This window comes from Pseudophryne corroboree, chromosome 9 (assembly GCF_028390025.1).
Source record: "Pseudophryne corroboree isolate aPseCor3 chromosome 9, aPseCor3.hap2, whole genome shotgun sequence".
Classification (NCBI taxonomy): Eukaryota; Metazoa; Chordata; class Amphibia; order Anura; family Myobatrachidae; genus Pseudophryne; species Pseudophryne corroboree.
This window is the reverse complement of record NC_086452.1, coordinates 71,462,894-71,489,199: the sequence shown is the minus strand read 5'-3', so window position 1 is coordinate 71,489,199 and position 26,306 is coordinate 71,462,894.

The following is a 26,306-nucleotide window of genomic DNA, read 5'->3' as shown; positions in this document are numbered from 1 at the left end:
CTGACCGCAAAGTTCCCACCATTGGATACAATGGAGCGCATAGGCGCAACATTGTATCTCTGCCGTGTGCAGCCTCACTGACACTACAGGAGCACACAGCCAATCAGGAGAGTGCCACGACGTGGCGCTCACTGATTGGCTGAAGGAACCCTCTTTGACAGGAGTCAGGGGGGGTCCTGGCAGTCGGGGAAAGGGGTCCCATGTGTAAACATGGGACCCCTTTCAGTGCGTGGTCGGGTTTCCGGTTTGTTTTTTTGCCAAGTACGTGGATTACAAGCTCAGAAGAGGACCGATCTACACTGGATTTTTGTGAGTATAATTTTATTTTCAGGTAACCCATGGATTCTACTTGGAGAAGCGGACCGACCCTCGTGTGAACATAGGTAAGTATGTGTGAATGTAGGTGTGCATGTATGTAATAAAGTTGTACTTTCAAGGTGTGTGAGTTCTGTTTTTATTTGGGTATTTTTTTTGTAGTAGTACTACAGGTACCAGCGGGCCCGTTTTTCCACCGCATGCTGGTACTTGTGGTTCTCCAAGTACCAGCTTGCGGGGGAGGCTTGCTGGGACTTGTAGTACTGCTACAATAAACAATATTCTATTTTTTTCACAAGGCTATCAGCCCCCCATCCGCAGCCCTTGGATGGGGGGGGACAGCCTCGGGCTTCACCCCTGGCCCTTGGGTGGCTGGAGGGGGGGGGGGACCCCTTGATTTAAGGGGTTCCCACTCCTCCAGGGTACCCCGGCCAGGGGTGACTAGTTAGTGATTTAATGCCAGGGCCGCAGGGACCTATATAAAAGTGTCTCCCGGCTGTGGCATTATCTCTCTGACTAGTGGAGCCCGGTGCTGGTTCCAAAAATACGGGGGACCCCTACGCTTTTTGTCCCCCGTATTTTTGGCACCAGGACCAGGCGCAGAGCCCGGTGCTGGTTGTTAAAATATGGGGGAACCCCTGTCAATTTCCCCCCCATATTTTTGCAACCAGGACCGTCTCAAAGAGCCCGAGGCTGGTTATGCTTAGGAGGGGGGACCCCACGCAAATTTTTTCCCCAGTTTTTACATTAAACAGACCCTTTCCCATAGATAACCATGCACAGATCTCACTGATCCGTGCATGGTTATCCAAACTCGACTGGAAAAAGCAGGTCTATTTTTTTGCTGCTTTTTTTAACGATTCGCAAAAAAATACACCCGCACTTGAGCACTCAGAGACTAGCACCCAAATACGAATGAATAGTGAATACCCGTGTTGTAGGAAATAACAGCCGCGTTTGACCGATGGTCTATTCATTCGTATTTCTGAACTTTGTCATTCAAACCATTATGAATAGTCCAAACACTGCAGAGATTTGTGCTTAGTGTTGGGACTTTGAAAAAAAAACACAAATCGGACAAACTCGATTTTTTAGTAAATTTTGGCCATGGTATGTATAGGTGTCAGTGTGTGTATGTCGGTGTGTATGTATAGGTGTAAGTGTGTGTATGTCGGTGTGTATGTACAGGTGTCAGCTTGTGTATGTCGGTGTGTATGTATAGGTGTCAGTGTGTGTATGTCAATGTCTATGTACAGGTGTCAGCTTGTGTATGTCGGTAAGTATGTACAGGTGTCAGCTAGTGTATGTCAGTGTGTATGTATAGGTGTCAGCTTGTGTATGTATAGGTGTCAGTGTGTGTATGTCGGTGTGTATGTATAAGTGTCAGCTTCTGTATGTCGGTAAGTATGTATAGGTGTCAGCTTGTGTATGTCAGTGTGTATGTACAGGTGTCAGTGTGTGTATGTCGGTGTGTATGTACAGGTGTCAGTGTGTGTATGTCGTTGCGTATGTCGGTGTGCATGTACAGGTGTCAGTGTGTATGTCGGTGTGTATGTGTAGGTGTCAGTGTGTGTATGTCGGTGTGTATGTACAGGTGTCAGCTTGTGTATGTCGGTAAGTATGTATAGGTGTCAGCTTGTGTATGTCAGTGTATGTAGGTGTGTATGTACAGGTGTCAGTGTGTGTATGTCGGTGTGTATGTACAGGTGTCAGTGTGTATGTCGGTGTGTATGTACAGGTGTCAGTGTGTGTATGTCGGTGTGTATCTACAGGTGTCAGTGTGTGTATTTCAGTGTGTATGTACAGGTGTCAGTGTGTGTATGTCGGTGTGTGTCAGTGTTTGTATGTCAGTGTATGACGGTGTGTATGTACAGGTGTCAGCTTGTGTATGTCGGTGTGTATGTATAGGTGTCAGCTTGTGTATGTTAGTGTATGTAGTGTGTGTGTATGTCGGTGTGTATCTACAGGTGTCAGTGTGTGTATGTTGGTGGGTATGTACAGGTGTCAGTGTGTGTATGTCAGTGTGTATGTATGTGTTTGTATGTCAGTGTATGTATGTACAGGTGTCAGCTTGTGTATGTCGGTGTGTATGTATAGGTGTCAGTGTGTATATGTCGGTGTGTATGTATAGGTGTCAGTGTGTGTATGTCGGTGTGTATGTATAGGTGTCAGTGTGTGTATGTCGGTGTGTATGTATAGGTGTCAGTGTGTGTATGTCAGTGTGTATGTACAGGTGTCAGCTTGTGTATGTCGGTGTGTATGTATAGGTGTCAGTGTGTGTATAGGAGTCAGTGTGTGTATGTCAGTGTATGTAAAGGTGTCAGCTTGTGTATGTCGGTGTGTATGTACAGGTGTCAGTGTGTGTATGTCGGTGTATGTAAAGGTGTCAGCTTGTGTATGTCGGTGTGTATGTACAGGTGTCAGTGTGTGTATGTCGGTGTGTATGTACAGGTGTCAGTGTGTGTATGTCGGTGTGTATGTACAGGTGTCAGTGTGTGTATGTCGGTGTGTATGTACAGGTGTCAGTGTGTGTATGTCGGTGTGTATGTACAGGTGTCAGTGTGTGTATAGGAGTCAGTGTGTGTATGTCGGTGTGTATGTACAGGTGTCAGTGTGTGTATGTCGGTGTGTATGTATAGGTGTCAGTGTGTGTGTATGTCGGTGTGTATGTATAGGTATCAGTGTGTGTATGTCGGTGTGTATGTACAGGTGTCAGTGTGTGTATAGGAGTCAGTGTGTGTAAAGGTGTCAGCGTGTATACAATATGTATAGGTGACAGCGTGTGTATTTCGTTGTGTATATATAGTTGTCAGCGTGTGTATGTCGGTGTGTATGTATAGGTGTCAGTGTGTATGTATAGGTGTCAGTGTGTGTATGTCGGTGTGTATGTACAGGTGTCAGTGTGTGTATGTCAGTGTGTATGTACAGGTGTCAGTGTGTGTATAGGAGTCAGTGTGTGTATGTCAGTGTATGTAAAGGTGACAGCGTGTATACAATATGTATAGGTGACAGCGTGTGTATTTCGTTGTGTATATATAGTTGTCAGCGTGTGTATGTCGGTGTGTATGTATAAGTGTCAGCTTCTGTATGTCGGTAAGTATGTATAGGTGTCAGCTTGTGTATGTCAGTGTGTATGTACAGGTGTCAGTGTGTGTATGTCGGTGTGTATGTACAGGTGTCAGTGTGTGTATGTCGGTGTGCATGTACAGGTGTCAGTGTGTATGTCGGTGTGTATGTGTAGGTGTCAGTGTGTGTATGTCGGTAAGTATGTATAGGTGTCAGCTTGTGTATGTCAGTGTATGTAGGTGTGTATGTACAGGTGTCAGTGTGTGTATGTCGGTGTGTATGTACAGGTGTCAGTGTGTATGTCGGTGTGTATGTACAGGTGTCAGTGTGTGTATGTCGGTGTGTATCTACAGGTGTCAGTGTGTGTATTTCAGTGTGTATGTACAGGTGTCAGTGTGTGTATGTCGGTGTGTGTCAGTGTTTGTATGTCAGTGTATGACGGTGTGTATGTACAGGTGTCAGCTTGTGTATGTCGGTGTGTATGTATAGGTGTCAGCTTGTGTATGTTAGTGTATGTAGTGTGTGTGTATGTCGGTGTGTATCTACAGGTGTCAGTGTGTGTATGTTGGTGGGTATGTACAGGTGTCAGTGTGTGTATGTCAGTGTGTATGTATGTGTTTGTATGTTAGTGTATGTATGTACAGGTGTCAGCTTGTGTATGTCGGTGTGTATGTATAGGTGTCAGTGTGTGTATGTCGGTGTGTATGTATAGGTGTCAGTGTGTGTATGTCGGTGTGTATGTATAGGTGTCAGTGTGTGTATGTCGGTGTGTATGTATAGGTGTCAGTGTGTGTATGTCAGTGTGTATGTACAGGTGTCAGCTTGTGTATGTCGGTGTGTATGTATAGGTGTCAGTGTGTGTATAGGAGTCAGTGTGTGTATGTCAGTGTATGTAAAGGTGTCAGCTTGTGTATGTCGGTGTGTATGTACAGGTGTCAGTGTGTGTATGTCGGTGTATGTAAAGGTGTCAGCTTGTGTATGTCGGTGTGTATGTACAGGTGTCAGTGTGTGTATGTCGGTGTGTATGTACAGGTGTCAGTGTGTGTATGTCGGTGTATGTAAAGGTGTCAGCTTGTGTATGTCTGTGTGTATGTACAGGTGTCAGTGTGTGTATGTCGGTGTGTATGTACAGGTGTCAGTGTGTGTATGTCGGTGTGTATGTACAGGTGTCAGTGTGTGTATGTCGGTGTGTATGTACAGGTGTCAGTGTGTGTATAGGAGTCAGTGTGTGTATGTCGGTGTGTATGTACAGGTGTCAGTGTGTGTATGTCGGTGTGTATGTACAGGTGTCAGTGTGTGTATGTCGGTGTGTATGTATACGTGTCAGTGTGTGTGTATGTCGGTGTGTATGTGTCGGTGTGTATGTACAGGTGTCAGTGTGTGTATGTACAGGTGTCGGTGTGTATGTACAGGTGTCGGTGTGTATGTACAGGTGTCAGTGTGTGTATGTACAGGTGTCAGTGTGTGTATAGGAGTCAGTGTGTGTATGTACAGGTGTCAGTGTGTGTATAGGAGTCAGTGTGTGTATGTCGGTGTGCATGTACAGGTGTCAGTGTGTGTATGTCGGTGTGTATGTATAGGTGTCAGTGTGTATATGTCGGTGTGTATGTACAGGTGTCAGTGTGTGTATGTACAGGTGTCAGTGTGTGTATAGGAGTCAGTGTGTGTATGTCGGTGTGCATGTACAGGTGTCAGTGTGTGTATGTCGGTGTGTATGTATAGGTGTCAGTGTGTATATGTCTGTGTGTATGTATAGGTGTCAGTGTGTGTATGTACAGGTGTCAGTGTGTGTATAGGAGTCAGTGTGTGTATGTACAGGTGTCAGTGTGTGTGTGTATAGGAGTCAGTGTGTGTATGTCAGTGTATGTAAAGGTGTCAGCGTGTTTACAATATGTATAGGTGACAGCGTGTGTATTTCGTTGTGTACATATAGTTGTCAGCGTGTGTATGTCGGTGTATGCATAGATGTTAGCGCATGTATGTACAGGTGTCAGCATGTGTATACGGCATTGTGTTACATCTATGTGTGATATATGGTACAGTAATACAGGTGTATTGTACACAATAGCAGCCCCCACAGGTTATTATTACAGAGATTACACACTCACACACATACATGATACATACATCACACAGTACATGATACATATATGACACACACAGTACATGAAACATACATGGGACAGACCTGGGCTGCTGATGAGGCAGCTGGATCCCAGGCAGTGCATCAGGGGTCCTCCTCAGTGTCCAGACGTAGATGAGGTAAGCAGCGACCACCCCCAGCTTGGCTATCATTAACCAATCCTCCAAGATGCTGGTCTTATTCCCCACCAGCAGGGTCACAGTCTCCACGGGGTGGAGGCGGGCTGGAGAGAACGACGCCGCAGCCCAGGAGCTCAGCACATCCAGCAGCCGGTAATTAAGCATGGGCGGCAGTGGAGCTGCGGCTATAAGAGAGCCAGGAAGAAGAATGCCCCCTGTCCTTCTAGCGCCGCACACACTGGAGGGGCTGGCATCATCAATCGCAGCAGCCGCAGACATAAACAGCAGGGACACACAGTCCCTGGGGCAGAGGCTGGCCGGGGAGCGCAACGCTGCAACGAAAGGAGAGCAGCACCTGCCCATCCAGCACTGCACACTCCGGGGAGACCCGCACCAAGAACCGAAGCGACGCGGACATAATAAAATGCACTTTAGATACATCGCCTTAGTCAGGGCCGGCCCAAGCTTATATTTTTTTTAGCAAGCATAAATCTATTTTGGCGCCCCTTGATGGGATAAAAGGGGTGTGGTCTTACAAGAAAGGGGTGTGGCTACACAATTGTACTCCCCGTGGTACAGGGTTATAGTGGGTGACAGGGAGATAATAGGTTACTGGTGAGGCAGGGGTGACAGGGAGATAATGGGTGACTAAGGCAGGGGTGACATTGAGATAGCGGATGACTGATGTCCCCAGTGCCAGATACACATGTCCCCACAGCGCCAGATATACCCCCAGTGCAGATACACATATCACCACAGTGCCAGATATGCCCCCAGTGCAGATACACATGTCCCCACAGTGCCAGATATGCCCCCAGTGCAGATACACATGTCCCCACAGTGCCAGATATGCCCCCAGTGCAGATACACATGTCCCCACAGTGCCAGATATGCCCCCAGTGCAGATACACATGTCCCCACAGTGCCAGATATACCCCCAGTGCAGATTCACATGTCCCCACAGTGCCAGATATGCCCCCAGTGCAGATACACATGTCCCCACAGCGCCAGATATGCCCCCAGTGCAGATACACATATCCCCACAGTGCCAGATATGCCCCCAGTGCAGATTCACATGTCCCCACAGTGCCAGATATGCCCCCAGTGCAGATACACATGTCCCCACAGCGCCAGATATGCCCCCAGTGCAGATACACATGTCCCCACAGTGCCAGATATGCCCCCAGTGCAGATACACATGTCCCCACAGTGCCAGATATACCCCCAGTGCAGATACACATGTCCCCTCAGTGCCAGATATGCCCCCAGTGCAGATACACATGTCCCCACAGTGCCAGATATACCCCCAGTGCAGATACACATGTCCCCACAGTGCCAGATATACCCCCAGTGCAGATACACATGTCCCCACAGTGCCAGATATGCCCCCAGTGCAGATACACATGTCCCCACAGTGCCAGATATACCCCCAGTGCAGATACACATGTCCCCACAGTGCCAGATATGCCCCTAGTGCAGATACATATATCACCACAGTGCCAGATATGCCCCTAGTGCAGATACACATGTCCCCACAGCACCAGATATGCGCCCAGTGCAAATACACATGCCCCCACAGTGCGAGATATGCCCCCAGTGCAGATACACATGTCCCCACAGCGCCAGATATGCCCCCAGTGCAGATACACATGTCCCCACAGTGCCAGATATGCCCCCAGTGCAGATACGCAGAGCCGGTCCTAGGCATAGGCAAACTAGGCAACTGCCTAGGGCATTTGGCATGCCTAGGGGCACCAGCAGCTTCTGCTGATTAAAATGATATGTGGCATGCCTATATTCTGTGTGTAGCATTTTGTATGCAGATACAGCCATAGTCGCACACATTATATAAGCATGCTGCATATCATTTTATTCAGCAGAAGCTGCTTGTGCATCCTAGCCATACAGAAATGCAAAGAATATGCATTTTCATAAAAACAAGGTGCCCGACGTTAGGAGAGCTGCCAGCTGACTCATACAAGGCATCTCCTGCTGCATGGTGTATTGAGGCATGATGCATGAGGACACATCTGTATCCAAGCAGAGGTCACAGTGTTAGCGGCCATGTAAGTGCTGTGTGCAGGTAGGTTGATTGTGCAGTAGTATTCGGCATAAGAGGCATTATGCGTGCCATGTGTATAAATGCATTAATAATGTGCAGCAAATGTGTAAGGGACATTATGTGTATAAGGGCATTAATACAGGTTGGCAGAATGTGTAAGGCACATTATGTTTATAAGGACATTAATAATGTGTGTCATATGTGTGAGGGGGCATTACTGTGTGGTATTATGTGTATAAATGCATTACTACTGTGTGGCATTATGTGTATAAAGTGCTCTACTGTGTGGCATAATTTATAGAAAGGGCACTGCTGTGTGGTCTAATGTGAATAAAGAGCAATATGATGTGGTGTAATGTGAATAAGGAGCAATTCAGTGTGGTGTAATGTGAATAAAGGGCACTACTGTGAGTTGTAACGTATATATTGTAAAGTGGTACTACTGTGTGATGTAACGTGAATAAGGGACACTATTGCATAATAAAATGTGAATAAAGTTGCACCACTGTGTGGCATAATTTGAATTGAGGGTACTATTGTGTGCCCATGCCCCTTGCCAGCAAAAACACACCCCTCTTTGGGCTGCACGCAGAATGTGCACACTGTTCCTATTTTAAATATAGGGGGTAGGAACACGAAAATGAGGACTGCTATAGTTTAGAGGTGATGGTGCTGGAAAAGGGGTACAGGGTCAGAGGCGGAAATAGCGGTGGTGCTAGGGGACACCAGACAAAATCTTGCCTAGGGCATCATATTGGTTAGGGCCGGCTCTGCAGATACACATGTCCCCACAGTGCCAGATATGCCCCCAGTGCAGATAAACATGTCCCCACAGTGCCAGATATACCCCCAGTGCAGATACACATGTCCCCACAGTGCCAGATATACCCCCAGTGCAGATACACATGTGCCCACAGTGCCAGATATACCCCCAGTGCAGATACACATATCCCCACAGCGCCAGATATGCCCCCAGTGCAGATACACATGTCCCCACAGTGCCAGATATGCCCCCAGTGCAGATACACATATCCCCACAGTGCCAGATATGCCCCCAGTGCAGATACACATATCACCACAGTGCCAGATATGCCCCCAGTGCAGATACACATGTCCCCACAGTGCCAGATATGCCCCCAGTGCAGATACACATATCCCCACAGCGCCAGATATGCCCCCAGTGCAGATACACATGTCCCCACAGTGCCAGATATGCCCCCAGTGCAGATACACATATCCCCACAGTGCCAGATATGCCCCCAGTGCAGATACACATATCACCACAGTGCCAGATATGCCTCCAGTGCAGATACACATGTCCCCACAGTGCCAGATATGCCCCCAGTGCAGATACACATATCCCCACAGCGCCAGATATGCCCCCAGTACAGATACACATGCCCCACAGTGCCAGATATGCCCCCAGTGCAGATACACATATCCCCACAGCGCCAGATATGCCCCCAGTGCAGATACACATGTCCCCACAGTGCCAGATATGCCCCCAGTGCAGATACACATGTCCCCACAGTGCCAGATATACCCCCAGTGCAGATACACATGTCCCCACAGTGCCAGATATACCCCCAGTGCAGATACACATGTCCCCACAGTGCCAGATATGCCCCCAGTGCAGATACACATGTCCCCACAGTGCCAGATATACCCCCAGTGCAGATACACATGTCCCCACAGTGCCAGATATGCCCCTAGTGCAGATACATATATCACCACAGTGCCAGATATGCCCCTAGTGCAGATACACATGTCCCCACAGCACCAGATATGCGCCCAGTGCAAATACACATGCCCCCACAGTGCGAGATATGCCCCCAGTGCAGATACACATGTCCCCACAGCGCCAGATATGCCCCCAGTGCAGATACACATGTCCCCACAGTGCCAGATATGCCCCCAGTGCAGATACACAGAGCCGGTCCTAGGCATAGGCAAACTAGGCAACTGCCTAGGGCATTTGGCATGCCTAGGGGCACCAGCAGCTTCTGCTGATTAAAATGATATGTGGCATGCCTATATTCTGTGTGTAGCATTTTGTATGCAGATACAGCCATAGTCGCACACATTATATAAGCATGCTGCATATCATTTTATTCAGCAGAAGCTGCTTGTGCATCCTAGCCATACAGAAATGCAAAGAATATGCATTTTCATAAAAACAAGGTGCCCGACGTTAGGAGAGCTGCCAGCTGACTCATACAAGGCATCTCCTGCTGCATGGTGTATTGAGGCATGATGTATGAGGACACATCTGTATCCAAGCAGAGGTCACAGTGTTAGCGGCCATGTAAGTGCTGTGTGCAGGTAGGTTGATTGTGCAGTAGTATTCGGCATAAGAGGCATTATGCGTGCCATGTGTATAAATGCATTAATAATGTGCAGCAAATGTGTAAGGGACATTATGTGTATAAGGGCATTAATACAGGTTGGCAGAATGTGTAAGGCACATTATGTTTATAAGGACATTAATAATGTGTGTCATATGTGTGAGGGGGCATTACTGTGTGGTATTATGTGTATAAATGCATTACTACTGTGTGGCATTATGTGTATAAAGTGCTCTACTGTGTGGCATAATTTATAGAAAGGGCACTGCTGTGTGGTCTAATGTGAATAAAGAGCAATATGATGTGGTGTAATGTGAATAAGGAGCAATTCAGTGTGGTGTAATGTGAATAAAGGGCACTACTGTGAGTTGTAACGTATATATTGTAAAGTGGTACTACTGTGTGATGTAACGTGAATAAGGGACACTATTGCATAATAAAATGTGAATAAAGTTGCACCACTGTGTGGCATAATTTGAATTGAGGGTACTATTGTGTGCCCATGCCCCTTGCCAGCAAAAACACACCCCTCTTTGGGCTGCACGCAGAATGTGCACACTGTTCCTATTTTAAATATAGGGGGTAGGAACACGAAAATGAGGACTGCTATAGTTTAGAGGTGATGGTGCTGGAAAAGGGGTACAGGGTCAGAGGCGGAAATAGCGGTGGTGCTAGGGGACACCAGACAAAATCTTGCCTAGGGCATCATATTGGTTAGGGCCGGCTCTGCAGATACACATGTCCCCACAGTGCCAGATATGCCCCCAGTGCAGATAAACATGTCCCCACAGTGCCAGATATACCCCCAGTGCAGATACACATGTCCCCACAGTGCCAGATATACCCCCAGTGCAGATACACATGTGCCCACAGTGCCAGATATACCCCCAGTGCAGATACACATATCCCCACAGCGCCAGATATGCCCCCAGTGCAGATACACATGTCCCCACAGTGCCAGATATGCCCCCAGTGCAGATACACATATCCCCACAGTGCCAGATATGCCCCCAGTGCAGATACACATATCACCACAGTGCCAGATATGCCCCCAGTGCAGATACACATGTCCCCACAGTGCCAGATATGCCCCCAGTGCAGATACACATATCCCCACAGCGCCAGATATGCCCCCAGTGCAGATACACATGTCCCCACAGTGCCAGATATGCCCCCAGTGCAGATACACATATCCCCACAGTGCCAGATATGCCCCCAGTGCAGATACACATATCACCACAGTGCCAGATATGCCTCCAGTGCAGATACACATGTCCCCACAGTGCCAGATATGCCCCCAGTGCAGATACACATATCCCCACAGCGCCAGATATGCCCCCAGTACAGATACACATGTCCCCACAGTGCCAGATATTCCCCCAGTGCAGATACACATATCCCCACAGCGCCAGATATGCCCCCAGTGCAGATACACATGTCCCCACAGTGCCAGATATGCCCCCAGTGCAGATACACATATCCCCACAGTGCCAGATATGCCCCCAGTGCAGATACACATATCACCACAGTGCCAGATATGCCCCCAGTGCAGATACACATATCACCACAGTGCCAGATATGCCCTCAGTGCAGATACACATATCCCCACAGTTCCAGATATGCCCCCAGTGCAGATACAAATATCACCACAGTTCCAGATATGCCCCCAGTGCAGACACACATATCACCACAGTGCCAGATATGCCCCCAGTGCAGATACACATGTCCCCACAGTGCCAGATATGCCCCCAGTGCAGATAAACATGTCCCTACAGTGCCAGATATACCCCCAGTGCAGATACACATGTGCCCACAGTGCCAGATATGCCCCCAGTGCAGATACACATATCACCACAGTGCCAGATATGCCCCCAGTGCAGATACACATGTCCCCACAGTGCTAGATATGCCCCCAGTGCAGATACACATATCACCACAGTGCCAGATATGTCCTCAGTGCAGATACACATATCCCCACAGCGCCAGATATGCCCCCAGTGCAGATACACATATCCCCACAGTGCCAGATATACCCCCAGTGCAGATACACATATCACCACAGTGCCAGATATGCCCCCAGTGCAGATACACATGTCCCCACAGTGCCAGATATGCCCCCAGTGCAGATACACATGTCCCCACAGTGCCAGATATGCCCCCAGTGCAGATACACATGTCCCCACAGTTCCAGATATGCCCCCAGCGCAGATACACATATCACCACAGTGCCAGATATGCCCTCAGTGCAGATACACATATCCCCACAGTTCCAGATATGCCCTCAGTGCAGATACACATATCCCCACAGTTCCAGATATGCCCCCAGTGCAGATACACATATCCCCACAGTGCCAGATATGCCCCCAGTGTAGATACACATATCCCCACAGTGCCAGATATGCCCCCAGTGCAGATACACATATCCCCACAGTGCCAGATATGCCCCCAGTGCAGATACACATATCACCACAGTGCCAGATATGCCCCCAGTGCAGATACACATGTCCCCACAGTGCCAGGTATGCTCCCAGTGCAGATACACATGTCCCCACAGTGCTAGATATGCCCCCAGTGCAGATACACATATCACCACAGTGCCAGATATGCCCTCAGTGCAGATACACATATCCCCACAGTGCCAGATATGCCCCCAGTGCAGATACACATATCCCCACAGTGCCAGATATGCCCCCAGTGCAGATACACATATCCCCACAGTGCCAGATATGCCCCCAGTGCAGATACAGATGTCCCCACAGTGCCAGATATGCCCCCAGTGCAGATACACATATCACCACAGTGCCAGATATGCCCCCAGTGCAGATACACATGTCCCCGCAGCGCCAGATATGCCCCCAGTGCAGATACACATATCCCCACAGTGCCAGATATGCCCCCAGTGCAGATACACATGTCCCCACAGTTCCAGATATGCCCCCAGTGCAGATACAAATATCACCACAGTGCCAGATATGCCCCCAGTGCAGATACACATGTCCCCACAGTGCCAGATATGCCCCCAGTGCAGATACAAATATCACCACAGTGCCAGATATGCCCCCAGTGCAGATACACATGTCCCCGCAGCGCCAGATATGCCCCCAGTGCAGATACACATGTCCCCACAGTGCCAGATATGCCCCAAGTGCAGATACACATGTCCCCACAGCGCCAGATATGCCCCCAGTGCAGATACTGTTTTGTTCATATGTTTGTAAATCCATTCATAAGGACACAGAGACATGTGAGTTCGCTGCTGTGCTGTTTATTCCATCATCAACTCCAGACACACTGCACACTGGACCACCCACTTCCCAGCATCCCCCTGGTCCTAGGGACCATCACTGAAGATTCAGGCTTACACAGATTAGTAAGGTAGTGTCTACAAATATTAAGCATTCTAATACACTAACATCACATCCAGGGCCGTAACTACGTGTGTGCCACGTGGGCCTGGCACACAGCGCAGTTGCCCTGAGGGCGCATGGCCAGCGGCATGGTGATGAGTCAAATTGACTCATTACATGCCGCCTCTGAAGTCTGCGCCGTGCGCCGCCGCCGCACTGGGGAGGAGAGCTGCAGCACCGGGCAGTGGAGAAGGAGGAGGGAGGGGGACTGGAGCCGCAGCAGCGCTATTTCATTGGTAGTAAGCGCCGCTGCAGCAGCTCCCTCTCCTTCCGTATTGGCTGCCCGGCGCTGCTGTGGATGCTGGGATGCGGTGCCTCCATCCCAGCATCCACAGCAGCGCCGGGCAGCCAATACGGAAGGAGAGGGGACAGCTGCAGCGGCGCTTACTACCAATGAAATAGCGCTGCTGTGGCTCCAGTCCCCCTCCCTCCTCCTCCTTCTCACCTGCCTGCACCGAGGGAGCTGCACGAGGAGCCTGACTGCCAGCGGGGAGATAGTAAGTATCTCTCTCTTTCTCTCTCTCTCTCTCTCTCTCTCTCTCGGGGACACCATCTGCCATAATGTGTAAAAAGGGGGCCTGGCTGCCGCAATGTGTAAAAAGGGGGACTGGCTGCCGTAATGTGTAAAAAGGGGGAATGGCTGCCGCAATGTGTAAAAAGGGGGACTGGCTGCCGTAATGTGTAAAAAGGGGGACACCGTCTGCCGTAATATGTAAAAAGGGGGCCTGGCTGATGCAATGTGTAAAAAGGGAGCCTGGCTGTCGCAATGTGTAAAAACGGGGACACCGTCTGTCGTAATGTGTAAAAACGGGGACGCTGTCTACTGTAATGTGTAAAAAGGGGACACTGTCTGCCGTAATGTGTAAAAAGGGGGACTGGCTGCTGTAATGTGTAAAAAGGGGGACTGACTGCCGCAATGTGTAAAAAGGGGGACACCGTCTGCCGTAATATGTAAAAAGGGGGCCTGGCTGATGCAATGTGTAAAAAGGGGGACTGGCTGCCGCAATGTGTAAAAACGGGGACACCGTCTGCCGTAATGTGTAAAAAGGGGACGCTGTCTGCTGTAATGTGTAAAAAGGGGACGCTGTCTGCCGTAATGTTAAAAAAGGGGACGATGTCTGCTGTAATGTGTAAAAAAGAGGGACGCTGTCTGCCGTAATGTGTAAAAAAGGGGACGCTGTCTGCCGTAATGTGTAAAAAAGGGGACGCTGTCTGCCGTAATGTGTAAAAAGGGAACGCTGTCTGCGTAATGTGTAAAAAGGGGGACTGTCTGCTGTAATGTGTAAAAAGGGGGACGCTGTCTGCTGTAATGTATAAAAGGGGCTCTACCTGGTGTAGTGGTGCTACTCTGCAGCGTAATTTGAATAATGGAGACTACTGTGCACCGTAGTATGAATTGCTATTATTTTGTGGCCACGCCCCTTCCCATGAAGCCACGCCCCTATATATTTTTAGTGCGCCTACGGTGCGCACTGCCCCTATCTTGCATGGGGGGGGGGGCGCCAATGTCATTTCTTGCACATAGCGTAAAATGCCTAGTTACGGCACTGATCACATCCTCTTTTCTTTAAAGATAAGCCCTATACGCTTCAATGCAACAATTAACAACGTCATATTAAGAACATCATCTAACACGTTTCAATGAGTCTCTCAGGTCTGTGTATTTCCCTTTTGGGTCTTTCATCACAGTCTGTGTTTCATCGACCATGTTGGACCTTTCTAGAATCGTGATTTGTTCACCATTATCAGGATCATCATACGTGTCAGATGAAGGGTATTCTTCAGTCATGTTGTCTTCATTATGGTTAGGTTGAGATCTTAAATCCATCCGATATCTTCTTACTTCCGTTCCACGCTCTGTACGTATAGTATAAGATCTTGGTGCTACTTGTGCTTGCACAATACCTTTCTGTACCCAAATACCTTTCTTGTGATCTCTGAGACGGACTTGGTCACCCGATTTTAGATCAGATAAGCTTGTTGCTCGCCTGTCATGGAACAGTTTCTGTTTCGCCTGTTGACGTTCCTTACTCAGTCCGACCAACGCTGGGTTATGTGTATTAAGCAGTTCATCATGTATCGGGAGATTTGCTCTAATCCTCCATCCCATCAGCATTTGTGCAGGAGAAAGTCCATTCTGTAACGGTGTACTGCGGTAGATTAAAAGACTTTTGTAGAAATCTTCTTTACCTTCTTGAGCTTTTTTCATGAGACTCTTTACAGTTTTTACTGAACTTTTCACCAACCCATTTGAGCGTGATAGTGGGGACTTGACGTAGTATGGACAAATTCCCATTTATCAACAAATTGTCTACATTCAGCACTGGAAAACTGAGGACCATTGTCAGTGAACACTTCCATAGGAACACCATGCCTTGCAAAGATTGACTTCATGCAATTGATTACGGCTTTACTAGTAGTTGTATTGATAATGTCAGTTATTTACCTATAAACATTAAGCTATATTCTATTACGGGCTAAGTACGCTATTGGCGCACAGAGTACCGTAAGGGTACGCACTTAGCGTAGCAGACGCTAGGCCGTGGGCGCGACGCACGAGCGACATGTATGCTCACGGAATGATACACAGTAAACCTTAGTAATAACACACAGTAAGGGTATGCTTATACTCTAAACCTTGGCAATGTAATACTATAATGATGTAATGCTTATTAACCTTGATAATATAAAAAGCTGTTTGAGCGATTGAGATGCTAAGAAAACCCTTTACAGTAACTAGTGAATACGCAAGACCTTGTTTGGATTTAAAAACCACTCAGGCTCTAACACCTTCGTGGATTGCTTTAGAGTAAAAAGGGGAAAACAATACAGCTTATACACTACAGAACTAACATAAAAATCTAAACAGAATAACAAGGAATAATATGAACAATAGCGAACGATCGCAAACACAAGCAAACAGAATGAGTACACAATGAGAACAAATGGCAAACACAGAGGATAACAAAATGGCTACAGAGAACTTACACACGTGGGAATGATTCGCAAGCGCGTCCTGGATCCAGCCCTCAGCCTTTAATGTGAAAACCTTGCAGAGAGAGTGAGTGACTGGACAGGCAATGGTGGTCTTTATATACACAGCATACATTCACAATACAATGGTTCCTATAATCTCATGGTTCATTGGACACAGGAATGTGTCTCTGCATTATAACAAAAGGTCATAGGTGGGTTCGAACAGGTGGGCTGTGTCTCTCCCCAACTGCTGTAGTGGGTGGTATCCTCTGGATTCCCCCGCATGGATAATGAACAGCAAATACAGTAAATGTCTATAAACTACTTTTGTACATAACTATACGCAGGAGCGAGCAATCTCTTCCTAACCAACACCGAAATGTTACTATTAAAATACTCTACAGCTGGATACTAGACACCACCGTTCAACCTTTATCTGACCCTTCCTATCATGCAAAGAGGAATTTCTCTGTCCAAGAACCGTTTAAACTAAACATACTTGCTGACATTGTTAAGGGGAATATTATCTATTAAACACACTATATGGGTTAAATATGCTATGATCGAGTCACACGTTAGACGCTTGCAAACTCTACCGTAAATGCGCATACACCGCGCGTGATCACCGGAGCGATCTTTACGCAAATTGCGGATATGTGCACTCACGGCAGAGCGTGTGCACGTGCAGCGGGCATGTGCATGAGGGGTTAGTACAAGGCAAGTGATTCATGATATTTTTCGACTTTGACAGTCCACCCTTTGGCAGTCAACAATAACTGCCACTATCTAAACAATTAAGCAGAAAAATATATATTACCATGAAATACCTTATTATGATTGGGAGTAGGGAGGAGAGGAGAAGGTGGGAAATGTATGACCTAGTGAGATAGTAAAAAGCATGTATGTATGAAATCCATGTCTGAGGGGTCATGTATCATCGTGCCGTACATGTTCTAAAAATAAGCTTCGAGGTATTGCGAAGTATACATTGAATCCTTCTTATCCCGTATTAAGGGTCTGTAAGTGGGCTAACAAACTCTACCGAGCTCTTTTCGGCTTTTATTTCCAACAAATGGGGTGCACATTAGATGATGATACATGAAGGGGAGAAAATGTGAGTGCTAATATATGTACCTATATCACCTGTCAACTATGTGTGTCACTACCTGAAGATAGAAGAGATGAAGATAAGAAACATGCGTTATAAATGCATTCGTATGATTATATATATATATATGGTCGTCCTTGGGCGTCTGTTGGAGTCTTGTTGATGTCTTGTAAAAGTCTTGTCCGGATTGCTGTATCTTTGCTGTGTGGCAAGCAAAGCTCTTCAAGTGTCCATAAAAATTAAAGTCTCTAACAGTTCATCAAATGGCTGTGACAAAGTTCATCAATGGTCTGTATAATGGGTCATCAAATCTTCTTCCGAGTCGGTGTCTTTTTTACCTTGGAGAAAAACAAAGGAGAAACGGGTGAAAGAAACGGACCGTGGAATCACGTCTTATCACAACATTATCTCGATTGATGGGTCATAAATTAAACTAGTTGTTGTTACAATGCCCTCACTCCTCAAACTCATCAATTTGGTACTTCGCTTGCAATTCATTAAAATTCGAACACATCTGAATATCAAACCAATCATTATGACAACTCCTAGGATACATAAGAGAAATTTCCCTACAGCAACGATAAAATTTTGAGCCCATTCTCCTAAACCTGAGAACCAATTGCGTGGGTTCAACCATGATACCCAGCCGGTCAGTTCATTACCCACAGAAGTAAGGGTAAGGTTGTGTCTCCTTCGGAACTCCCACTTCAATTGCAAGATATCGTCCATCTTTTGATCTATGACCTCTGTTGGGTCCTCAGTGCTGTTTGTGATATACGTACAACACTTCACACCATACTGAGTTGCTAGGGTGACACAATACCCGCCTGTCACTGCTGTGATGTAATTTAGAACCATCCTGTGCTGGATCAGTTCCATTTTGTAAGCTTGCAATTCTCTCCCAGTATACCTGAAGGTGTCATCATACATCTCGGTGATATTGTCTATCAGGTTCGCTAGCGCGGTAATATACCTAAAATTTATAACTCCTCTGGCGGTACGGGTGATATCTAGCGTGAGCAGGAGTTGAATCCCGGTGGATTCGTGGATCAAATCAGAGGCTGCATGCTCTATCCTATCTATAAGGTGTCTCTTTACAATGTGTTCGTAATGGGTGTGAGTGTAAGGAGCTTGAGCATTGCGGTGAACGTCTTTCATTCTATCATGGGTAATGGTCATTACTTCCGGTAACACTCTTCCAATGTAACACAATCCCTCTGAGTTTGGGGCAAGCCACTTATACGCCTTCCTCCCACATATGAAATATGCATCATCGGGGAGGACATATGGGACAGAAAATGACATCACCATATTACAAACCTTCCAGGTGAAAAATCCTATCCCTAACTCTCTCATTTGTCTAGTACACGTATCAGGTTGTATGATATGTGCACAGTATCCTGGTGATACTTCTCCAACTCGCATGGGCCTACTTCCTAATGTGTACCTATATTGGAAATATCTTCCACTGTTGGCTATTTGGCGTATAAGCTCTGAGTCTACGGGCATTCTATCGGCTCTGTGTGAGAATGTCATGGTTTGGTTGTTCCATGTCACCTCCCAATTTCCCGGCTTTCGGGTATTGGAAATGTTAAAACATATTAAGGACCTATCCACATGATATTGGTGGAGCTTCAAACTAGGAGGCCTAGAAATATTAAATTTCTTGTCCACCGGTCTCCCACCCCTTAATTCAAGTACCTCATCTATCGTTAAAGAGTATGGCACTAGTCCTGACTTTCTATGACCTTGAGGAACTTGTGAGCACACCCAGAATTCCGTTTGGTTTAAAACCTTGCCCACTAATGAGTGATAGTCACTCAATGGATGACGGTCCATATCGATATTAATGCTGGACTGACATCTCTGGATGCACCCGTCCTCAACTATGTTTTCACAATTCCTACATATACAATTCTCTTCAGCTAACAATCCTTCACAATGTCTGTTAGTGTCATGGCTACCAGATCGTTTTCTGATACTCGCCTTTGCTCAGTGATTGTGTTGCTCTTGGAATTCTACGAATCCATCCTGGTCATCGGAACCCATTCCAGATCCTTTCTCGACCTCACTGGTACTCTCACCGAAACAGACTGCTCTGGTCAACAGGAAAACACGGACTGCAGTCTCTTGGGGCGAGTCCATCTTACAGGAGGAGAAAGAAAGAGTTGTAGTGGGGGTACAGAAAATAATTGAAGGGAAAGAAACTTGTTACGATAATTTGTCCTCTAGTCTTGTTGTTCTTCTTGCTCAGATGTCATCTCAACAGTGCTGTCTCTCAGTCTTCCCAAAACGAACACTCCAGTGATACGATATTCTTTCTGAATCAGCGATCTTTCTGTAAGGAGCATAAATCTTGCATTACCATTTGTCTAACTGTTGTGTGACATACCATCCATAAAACATGAAAGAACAAAAGAGAGAGAGAACAATAGAAAAAAAACATTGTCAGATTTCCGTTCACCATCAGGCTGTCACACCAACATGTCCATCGGTATCTCTGCACAGTCTCCCCCACCAGTATTTCCACTCTCCACCCTTTGTGTTTGGCCAGACACAACGATGCTGGTAAGATATACTGGGGGTGGGTAGACCTCTGAAAAGACCAAGTAGACATGTGACGTTTGAGCTGTCTGGTGAACGTCAGAGATGAAAAGGAAATATTTAAAGATAAATCACAGAGTTTACCTGGCCGCCCTTGTGTCTACAAGGAATGACCTACCAATTACATCGACTGTAACCTCAGGCTTACTATCAAGGCTAATAATCAACTTCACTGGCTGCAAATTACAGGTGCGGCCCAAAATTTTTCCTATATGATCCCTGATTACAATTACGTGCGTTATGTCGTTGTCTAGGGGGTTTATATACCTTATGTGGGTCTCTAAACATACAATTCCGTGCATAATGCCTTTCCCTCTGGCAGTTATAACATTTTATCACATTCAACTTACCCACAGGGGTCTGGGGCTTAAGCTGATGTGGCTTCGTTGTCAGGGCCTGTCTACTTATTGTCATTTGCTTACAGCCCTGTGACTCCCTGTGTCTTACGATGTTCCGATCATGCTCAATAGCGGTCTCTCTCAAAGCAGCCACCGACATACCTTTCCAATTAGGTTGAGTGGTCTATACCCTTGTTCTCAAAACTTCCTTTAAACCATCCATTAATACAGAAACCGCTACCTCTCTATACTCTACAATGTGAGGTGCAATTGTCTGTGCCTAACATACAATACCGTACTTACCTGTGGACACGACCTCACCTGACCCTCCGTAAGGGGGCTTGACTACTGCCTTTACCGATTGGGCCGTGCCCACCTGGGTGTCTCGCAGTGGCGTGCGGTGAGGTCAGTGGCTGGTGAGGCACTACAGCCATAATGTCCGCCGCATCCTGCCGATGACCCCTACCGCCGTTGAGCCAATGCCCGCTACTGCCTCTGAGCCGATGCCCGCTGCCACCGCCTATGGCTTACAAACTCGTCCACCATCAACTGACCCGGGCCTCCTCCACTAATTTGCATCTCAGTCCGATGCCGCCAATGCCTTCTGCCTGCCTGCTCATCATACTTGTTGTATATTGTACATTTTTATAGAAAAATAAATAAAAATTAGTGTTTGGGAAGGGAGTGGGAGGAGGACATGAATGCAATTTTGTGGTCCAGGGCTTCCATTAACTTAAAGGAGAAGGGTCTGAATGGGTTACAAAAATGTTTTAAAAAAATGCGTGAGGTCCCCCCTCCTAAGTATAACCAGCCTCGGGCTCTTTGAGCCGGTCCTGGTTGTTTAAATACTGGGAAAAAATTGGACAGGGGTTCCCCGTATTTTGATAACCAGCACCGGGCTCTTAGTCCGGTCCTGGTTCCAAAAATACGGGGGACAAAAGATGTAGGGGTCCCCCGTATTTTTTAAACCAGCACCGGGCTCCACTAGCCAGGGACATAATGCCACAGCCGGGGAGACACATTTATGTAGGTCCCTGCGGCCGTGGCATTACCCCTCCAACTAGTCACCACTGGCCGGGGTTCCCTGGAGGAGTGGGGACCCCTTAAATCAAGGTGTCACCCCCCTTCCAGGCACCCAAGGGCCAGGGGTGAAGCCCGAGGCTGTCCCCAGCACCCCTGGGCGGTGGGTGCCAGGCTGATAGCCATGTGTGTAAAAAAAAGAATATTGTTTTTTGTTGTGGAACTAAAAGGCCCAGCAAGCCTCCCCTGCTTGCTGGTACTTGGAGAACCTCAAGTACCAACATGCGGGGAAATAACGGGCCTGCAGGTACCTGTAGTTCTACAACAAAAAAAATACCCAAATAAAAACACAACTCACACACACCGTGAAAGTAAAAATTTATTAAAACACACTTACACATACTTACCTACATCCCACGCCGGTCACGTCCACTTGTCCAGTAGAATCCAATAGGGGTACCTGTAAAAATGAGAGACAGATTACTTACCTACATCCCACGCCGGTCACGTCCACTTGTCCAGTAGAATCCAATAGGGTAGGGGTACCTGTAAAAATGAACATTATACTTACAAACTGAGAGAGAGAGAGAGAGAGAGAGAGAGGGTGGGATGTACTAAACAGTAATATAGCAGTAAAACCTGTTACCGGCCCGATGTCTTTTCCCCGTATGTTCTATTAATCCTCAGCCTACTGCGCTGTCAGTTGCTTCTGCATCTCCTGTTACACGTGACTTCTTCGGCACGGTACCTGCTCTCATAGGTAGCCTATTATTCCACCACGGGTACTGTATGTACGAACGTACAGGACCCATCTCCTCCAGGCATACTGTATGTGCCATTGTTTAATGATCAGAGGTGATGGCTCCTGTACGTTCGTACATACGGTGCCCGCGGTGGGTGGACCAATAGGCTACCTATGAGAGCAGGTATCGTGCAAAAGTCACGTGTAAGAGGTGCAAGTGACAGCGTGGCAGGCTGGGGGTTAATGAAATACGGGGAAAAGATATTGGGCTGGTAAGACACACACACAGGTTAACACAGCAATAAAGCAGCATTTTTGCACCTTGCAATAGATGCAGCAAGTGGCAGTTCTCCATGACGGCTGCCAGCTCCTCTTCTTAGGTGACCCAGGCCGCAGCAGTAGGAAAAAGCAGCGAAGGGATGTGCAGCTTGAAAAAATGTGTACACACACAAATCCCCCCCCCCCTTCTCCCCTCGTACCTGCTGAGAGACTGCTGAGAGACTCACACTGCCGGAGGAGAGGGAGAATAGCTCCGGAGAGCGGGAGGGCGCAGGAGCGGGTGAGCCGCTCGGGTCACACAGCGGGGGGACGGAGGAGGTCGGGGGAGAGCCGCATACACTCCAGGGCCACGGCTATCTCTAGAGACACTCACCGCCAGGACCCGCCGCATCCAGCGCCGCATGTGTGTGATTGGACAGCGGATCCAGTACTGTGATTGGACAGCGGATCCAGCGGATCAGTACTGGATCCGCTGTCCAATCACAGGTGCCTCGCTGACATGGGGGTGGTGTCCCTGTCAGCGAGGCACTTGTAGAGGTGCCGCTTTCCCTATCTTTTTGAATGGGCTTTAACAGCCCAGTGCTAGGCTCCGCCCCCCCGCTCTGTCCCCGTTCCCATTATGTTTGGGAGGCACTGCTATCAGTGCCTCCCACACGCATTTAAACTAGAAAAATTATTAGAATTACATAAAGAAGATACTTATGACACAGATTATGTGTCATAAGTATCTTCTTTATATTATTTTAATAATTAATCACAGGGGAGGCACTGCCTCCCCTGCCTCCCCTGACTGCACGTCCCTGGTGTCTCGTATGATGGCTGCTGGAAAAAATCTGACATCGTGCTGGGCTCACTTTTTTGCTTGTAATCCTGAGGGAAATTTAACATGGGGTGCAACTTGCACGGGTTAGAATTTGTACATTTATCAGTTTTACTTCTATCATTATTACATTTATTACACTTACTATTATCATCATTAATACATTTATTAAGTGCACTATTATCATCATATCCCAGTATGCCATTCTCTGTAGCCATTGTTTCTCCAGTTGCCATCAGTTTCCTGCTAAGATGGGAACCAGCTGCTTGAGCTAATTCCCTTTGTATCTCACCTTCCTGTTGCCATAACTGTAAATAATCATAATGTCTAATCCGTTGCTTCCTGGATTTTATCAGACATATCCTTCTCCTTAAATTTTGCAAAACCTCAGGATTAAAACTGCCTACCCTGGGAAACTTCTCCCCATCGTTCACAGTCATACGTTCCCACTCATTGCATAAAACCTCTGCGTGTGATCCATTTTTTTCACACATTATGTACCTCGCCGACCCTGTTGGCCGCGGAATAATATCAACCTGAATTTTGGTTGATCGTCCCTTACTTGAGCAACTGGCCCCCATTCTTTGCAGATATTTCCTTCTCAGCGAATTCCTACAAAAACCACGTTCCCAGAGGTAAGGCGATGGTGAAAGTCCAACGAGTGCCTTCAGCCACTCTCGCCCACGTCGACCAATATGCCCACACACTGCTTCAGCGCTGGCGTACTCAACCCAGGGCCCCTATGTAACCTCTATTTACTGGGGCGTGTGGGAGTATGCTACCCTCCCCAGTAAGTATCAGTTGCTGGAGAATTCCTGAGTGATCAGCGAACCTCCCTTAAAATAAAAAAAACCTACACAAATCACGTCAAAGTGTACAAATAGTGTTTATGATCCCGCAAAGCGTCCGCAAATTGCGTAATGGGTATCAAGGTAACCAACTAATGCACACAATTACATGCGGTACACTCGCACTGCGTATAAGTAACTATTACTTATCCGCTGAACGACCAGCGGAATCGGTTGTTCAGGCTGCGAAACCTTCAGCCGGAGCGTATTCTCAAAACGGGCCTATATGGGTACTGCGCCAACCCCCGGGGCTGCGCTCACTACCTCAGGGTCTTCAGAACTTCGTATAGGTACTTTTAACGGATTTCTGACTTTCGCGGACCTCTTGGTCTGCTGTAACACTAATTGCTCCTTTTACCTTATTCACTGTTAACGTGAGATGGCCTTCTCCCACGCCACCACGTGTTCACTTCACGGGTATCCTTCTACGAGATCTCGATTTTTCCGGGGTTCACACCAAAGAAAACTTTACTTGCATACACACGCTCTTTCACTTCATATATACTTTGATTTTTCTGTACAGAAAATTTCTTTCATTCAGGTAACACAGGCTAATCCCAGAGGTAATGCAACGAGCGGAGGATCTTTTTAAACTAAATTTTAGAAACTGAACAAATTTGTGCTATTATCTCGTAGCTTCCGTATCTACTACTAAAACAATGCTATCGTGTGATTTGTATTTAGTGGGCGTATCCGTACGCACGTTGCGTGATATACGCCACGTGTGTAGGCCTTTGCGTTGCGTACGCTGTCTCGCACTTGGTCAGAGACACGTGTATACAGGCCGGATACGTCCGCAGTAACACAAATAACACGCTTCTATAAATGCAAACGATATTTAACTATAATCGTTTACCAAGCACCACACAGTATCTCCTGTATATCCTTTATAACTGGGTCAGGCTGCGTGCGTGTTTTACAATTACTCCCTTAAGTATTAGTTTTACTTTTAACTAAATAGCAACAAATTTTCTCAGCACGTGATCAATGCTAATGGCACACAAGAAGGTAGATATGCAGAATACACAAAATGCAGGTCTAAATTAATCTACTAATCAATGCTTCCAATAGTATGATTCATATTGGATAGCTATCTTGCAGAACATACATTGATATAAACACACACACATAATTATAATATTATATCTGTGTACTATTCACTGGTCTCCCGAGACCCATTCACTCCTCTAATTTGCATATGAATGTGCCTTTGACTGTCTGTGAAGGTGGCCTTTTACTGCCAGGAAAAAAAGCTGTTGCACAGGTTAATTTGCACTTTCAATGGCTTATCTTACAACAAGCAGAGTTTAACAGAATCGTGGAGGTAAAGAAGAAGAAAAAAAACAAAAAAACTTTGTTTTATATCTGTGTGTCGTTCTTACATCAAATATTAATCTTACTATTAACTTTTATTAAACCCCATCTGAATCTATTTGTAATTGATTATGGCATGGGTTAAATAAATGCATTGGTAGTTCATAAATGGTGATTTCTTTTTGACCAAGGATGGCTGATTATTCATGAGCAGACTGAAAATCAGCTATTTAGAAAAGAATTGACCTTCCCAAAATGGCCGCTGCTCCTCCCCCTTCTACATCCATGAGGGTTACACAAAATGGAGGACAGACCATGCGGCTTCCTTTGTCACAAAAAAAATCACTATGCAAGCCCCTGAAGTTATTTTAGGCTTGAGTTAAAAAAAAACAACACTATATCAAGGCTTTTGCAGCAACTTTTAAATATACTTTTAAACCTACTTAAACAGATAAGCAATCCAATCTGAATCAAACACAATATGTCTCATTTGAACCTTGTTTTGCAACCATATGGTCAGATATGCAGAGTACAGGTGTGTGCGTGTGTTACATGTGTTGCGTGCGCAGTTGGCACCAAACAGAAATTAAAACAGATTTAAAAGACAATAGCTTAACGTTCTTACCTTTCGGTTCCGGATCCCACCAGCATCCCTACAAACCAAACGGAGCAGACGCTTATCTAATCAGCACTTACCGTATCCCCGACCACCGAGCGGCTAACAGGGGATACTACCTTCCCGCCCTTTGCTGATGGATAAAGTCTGCCTGGTTCCGCTAGGCTGTGGATATGAGGAGGCC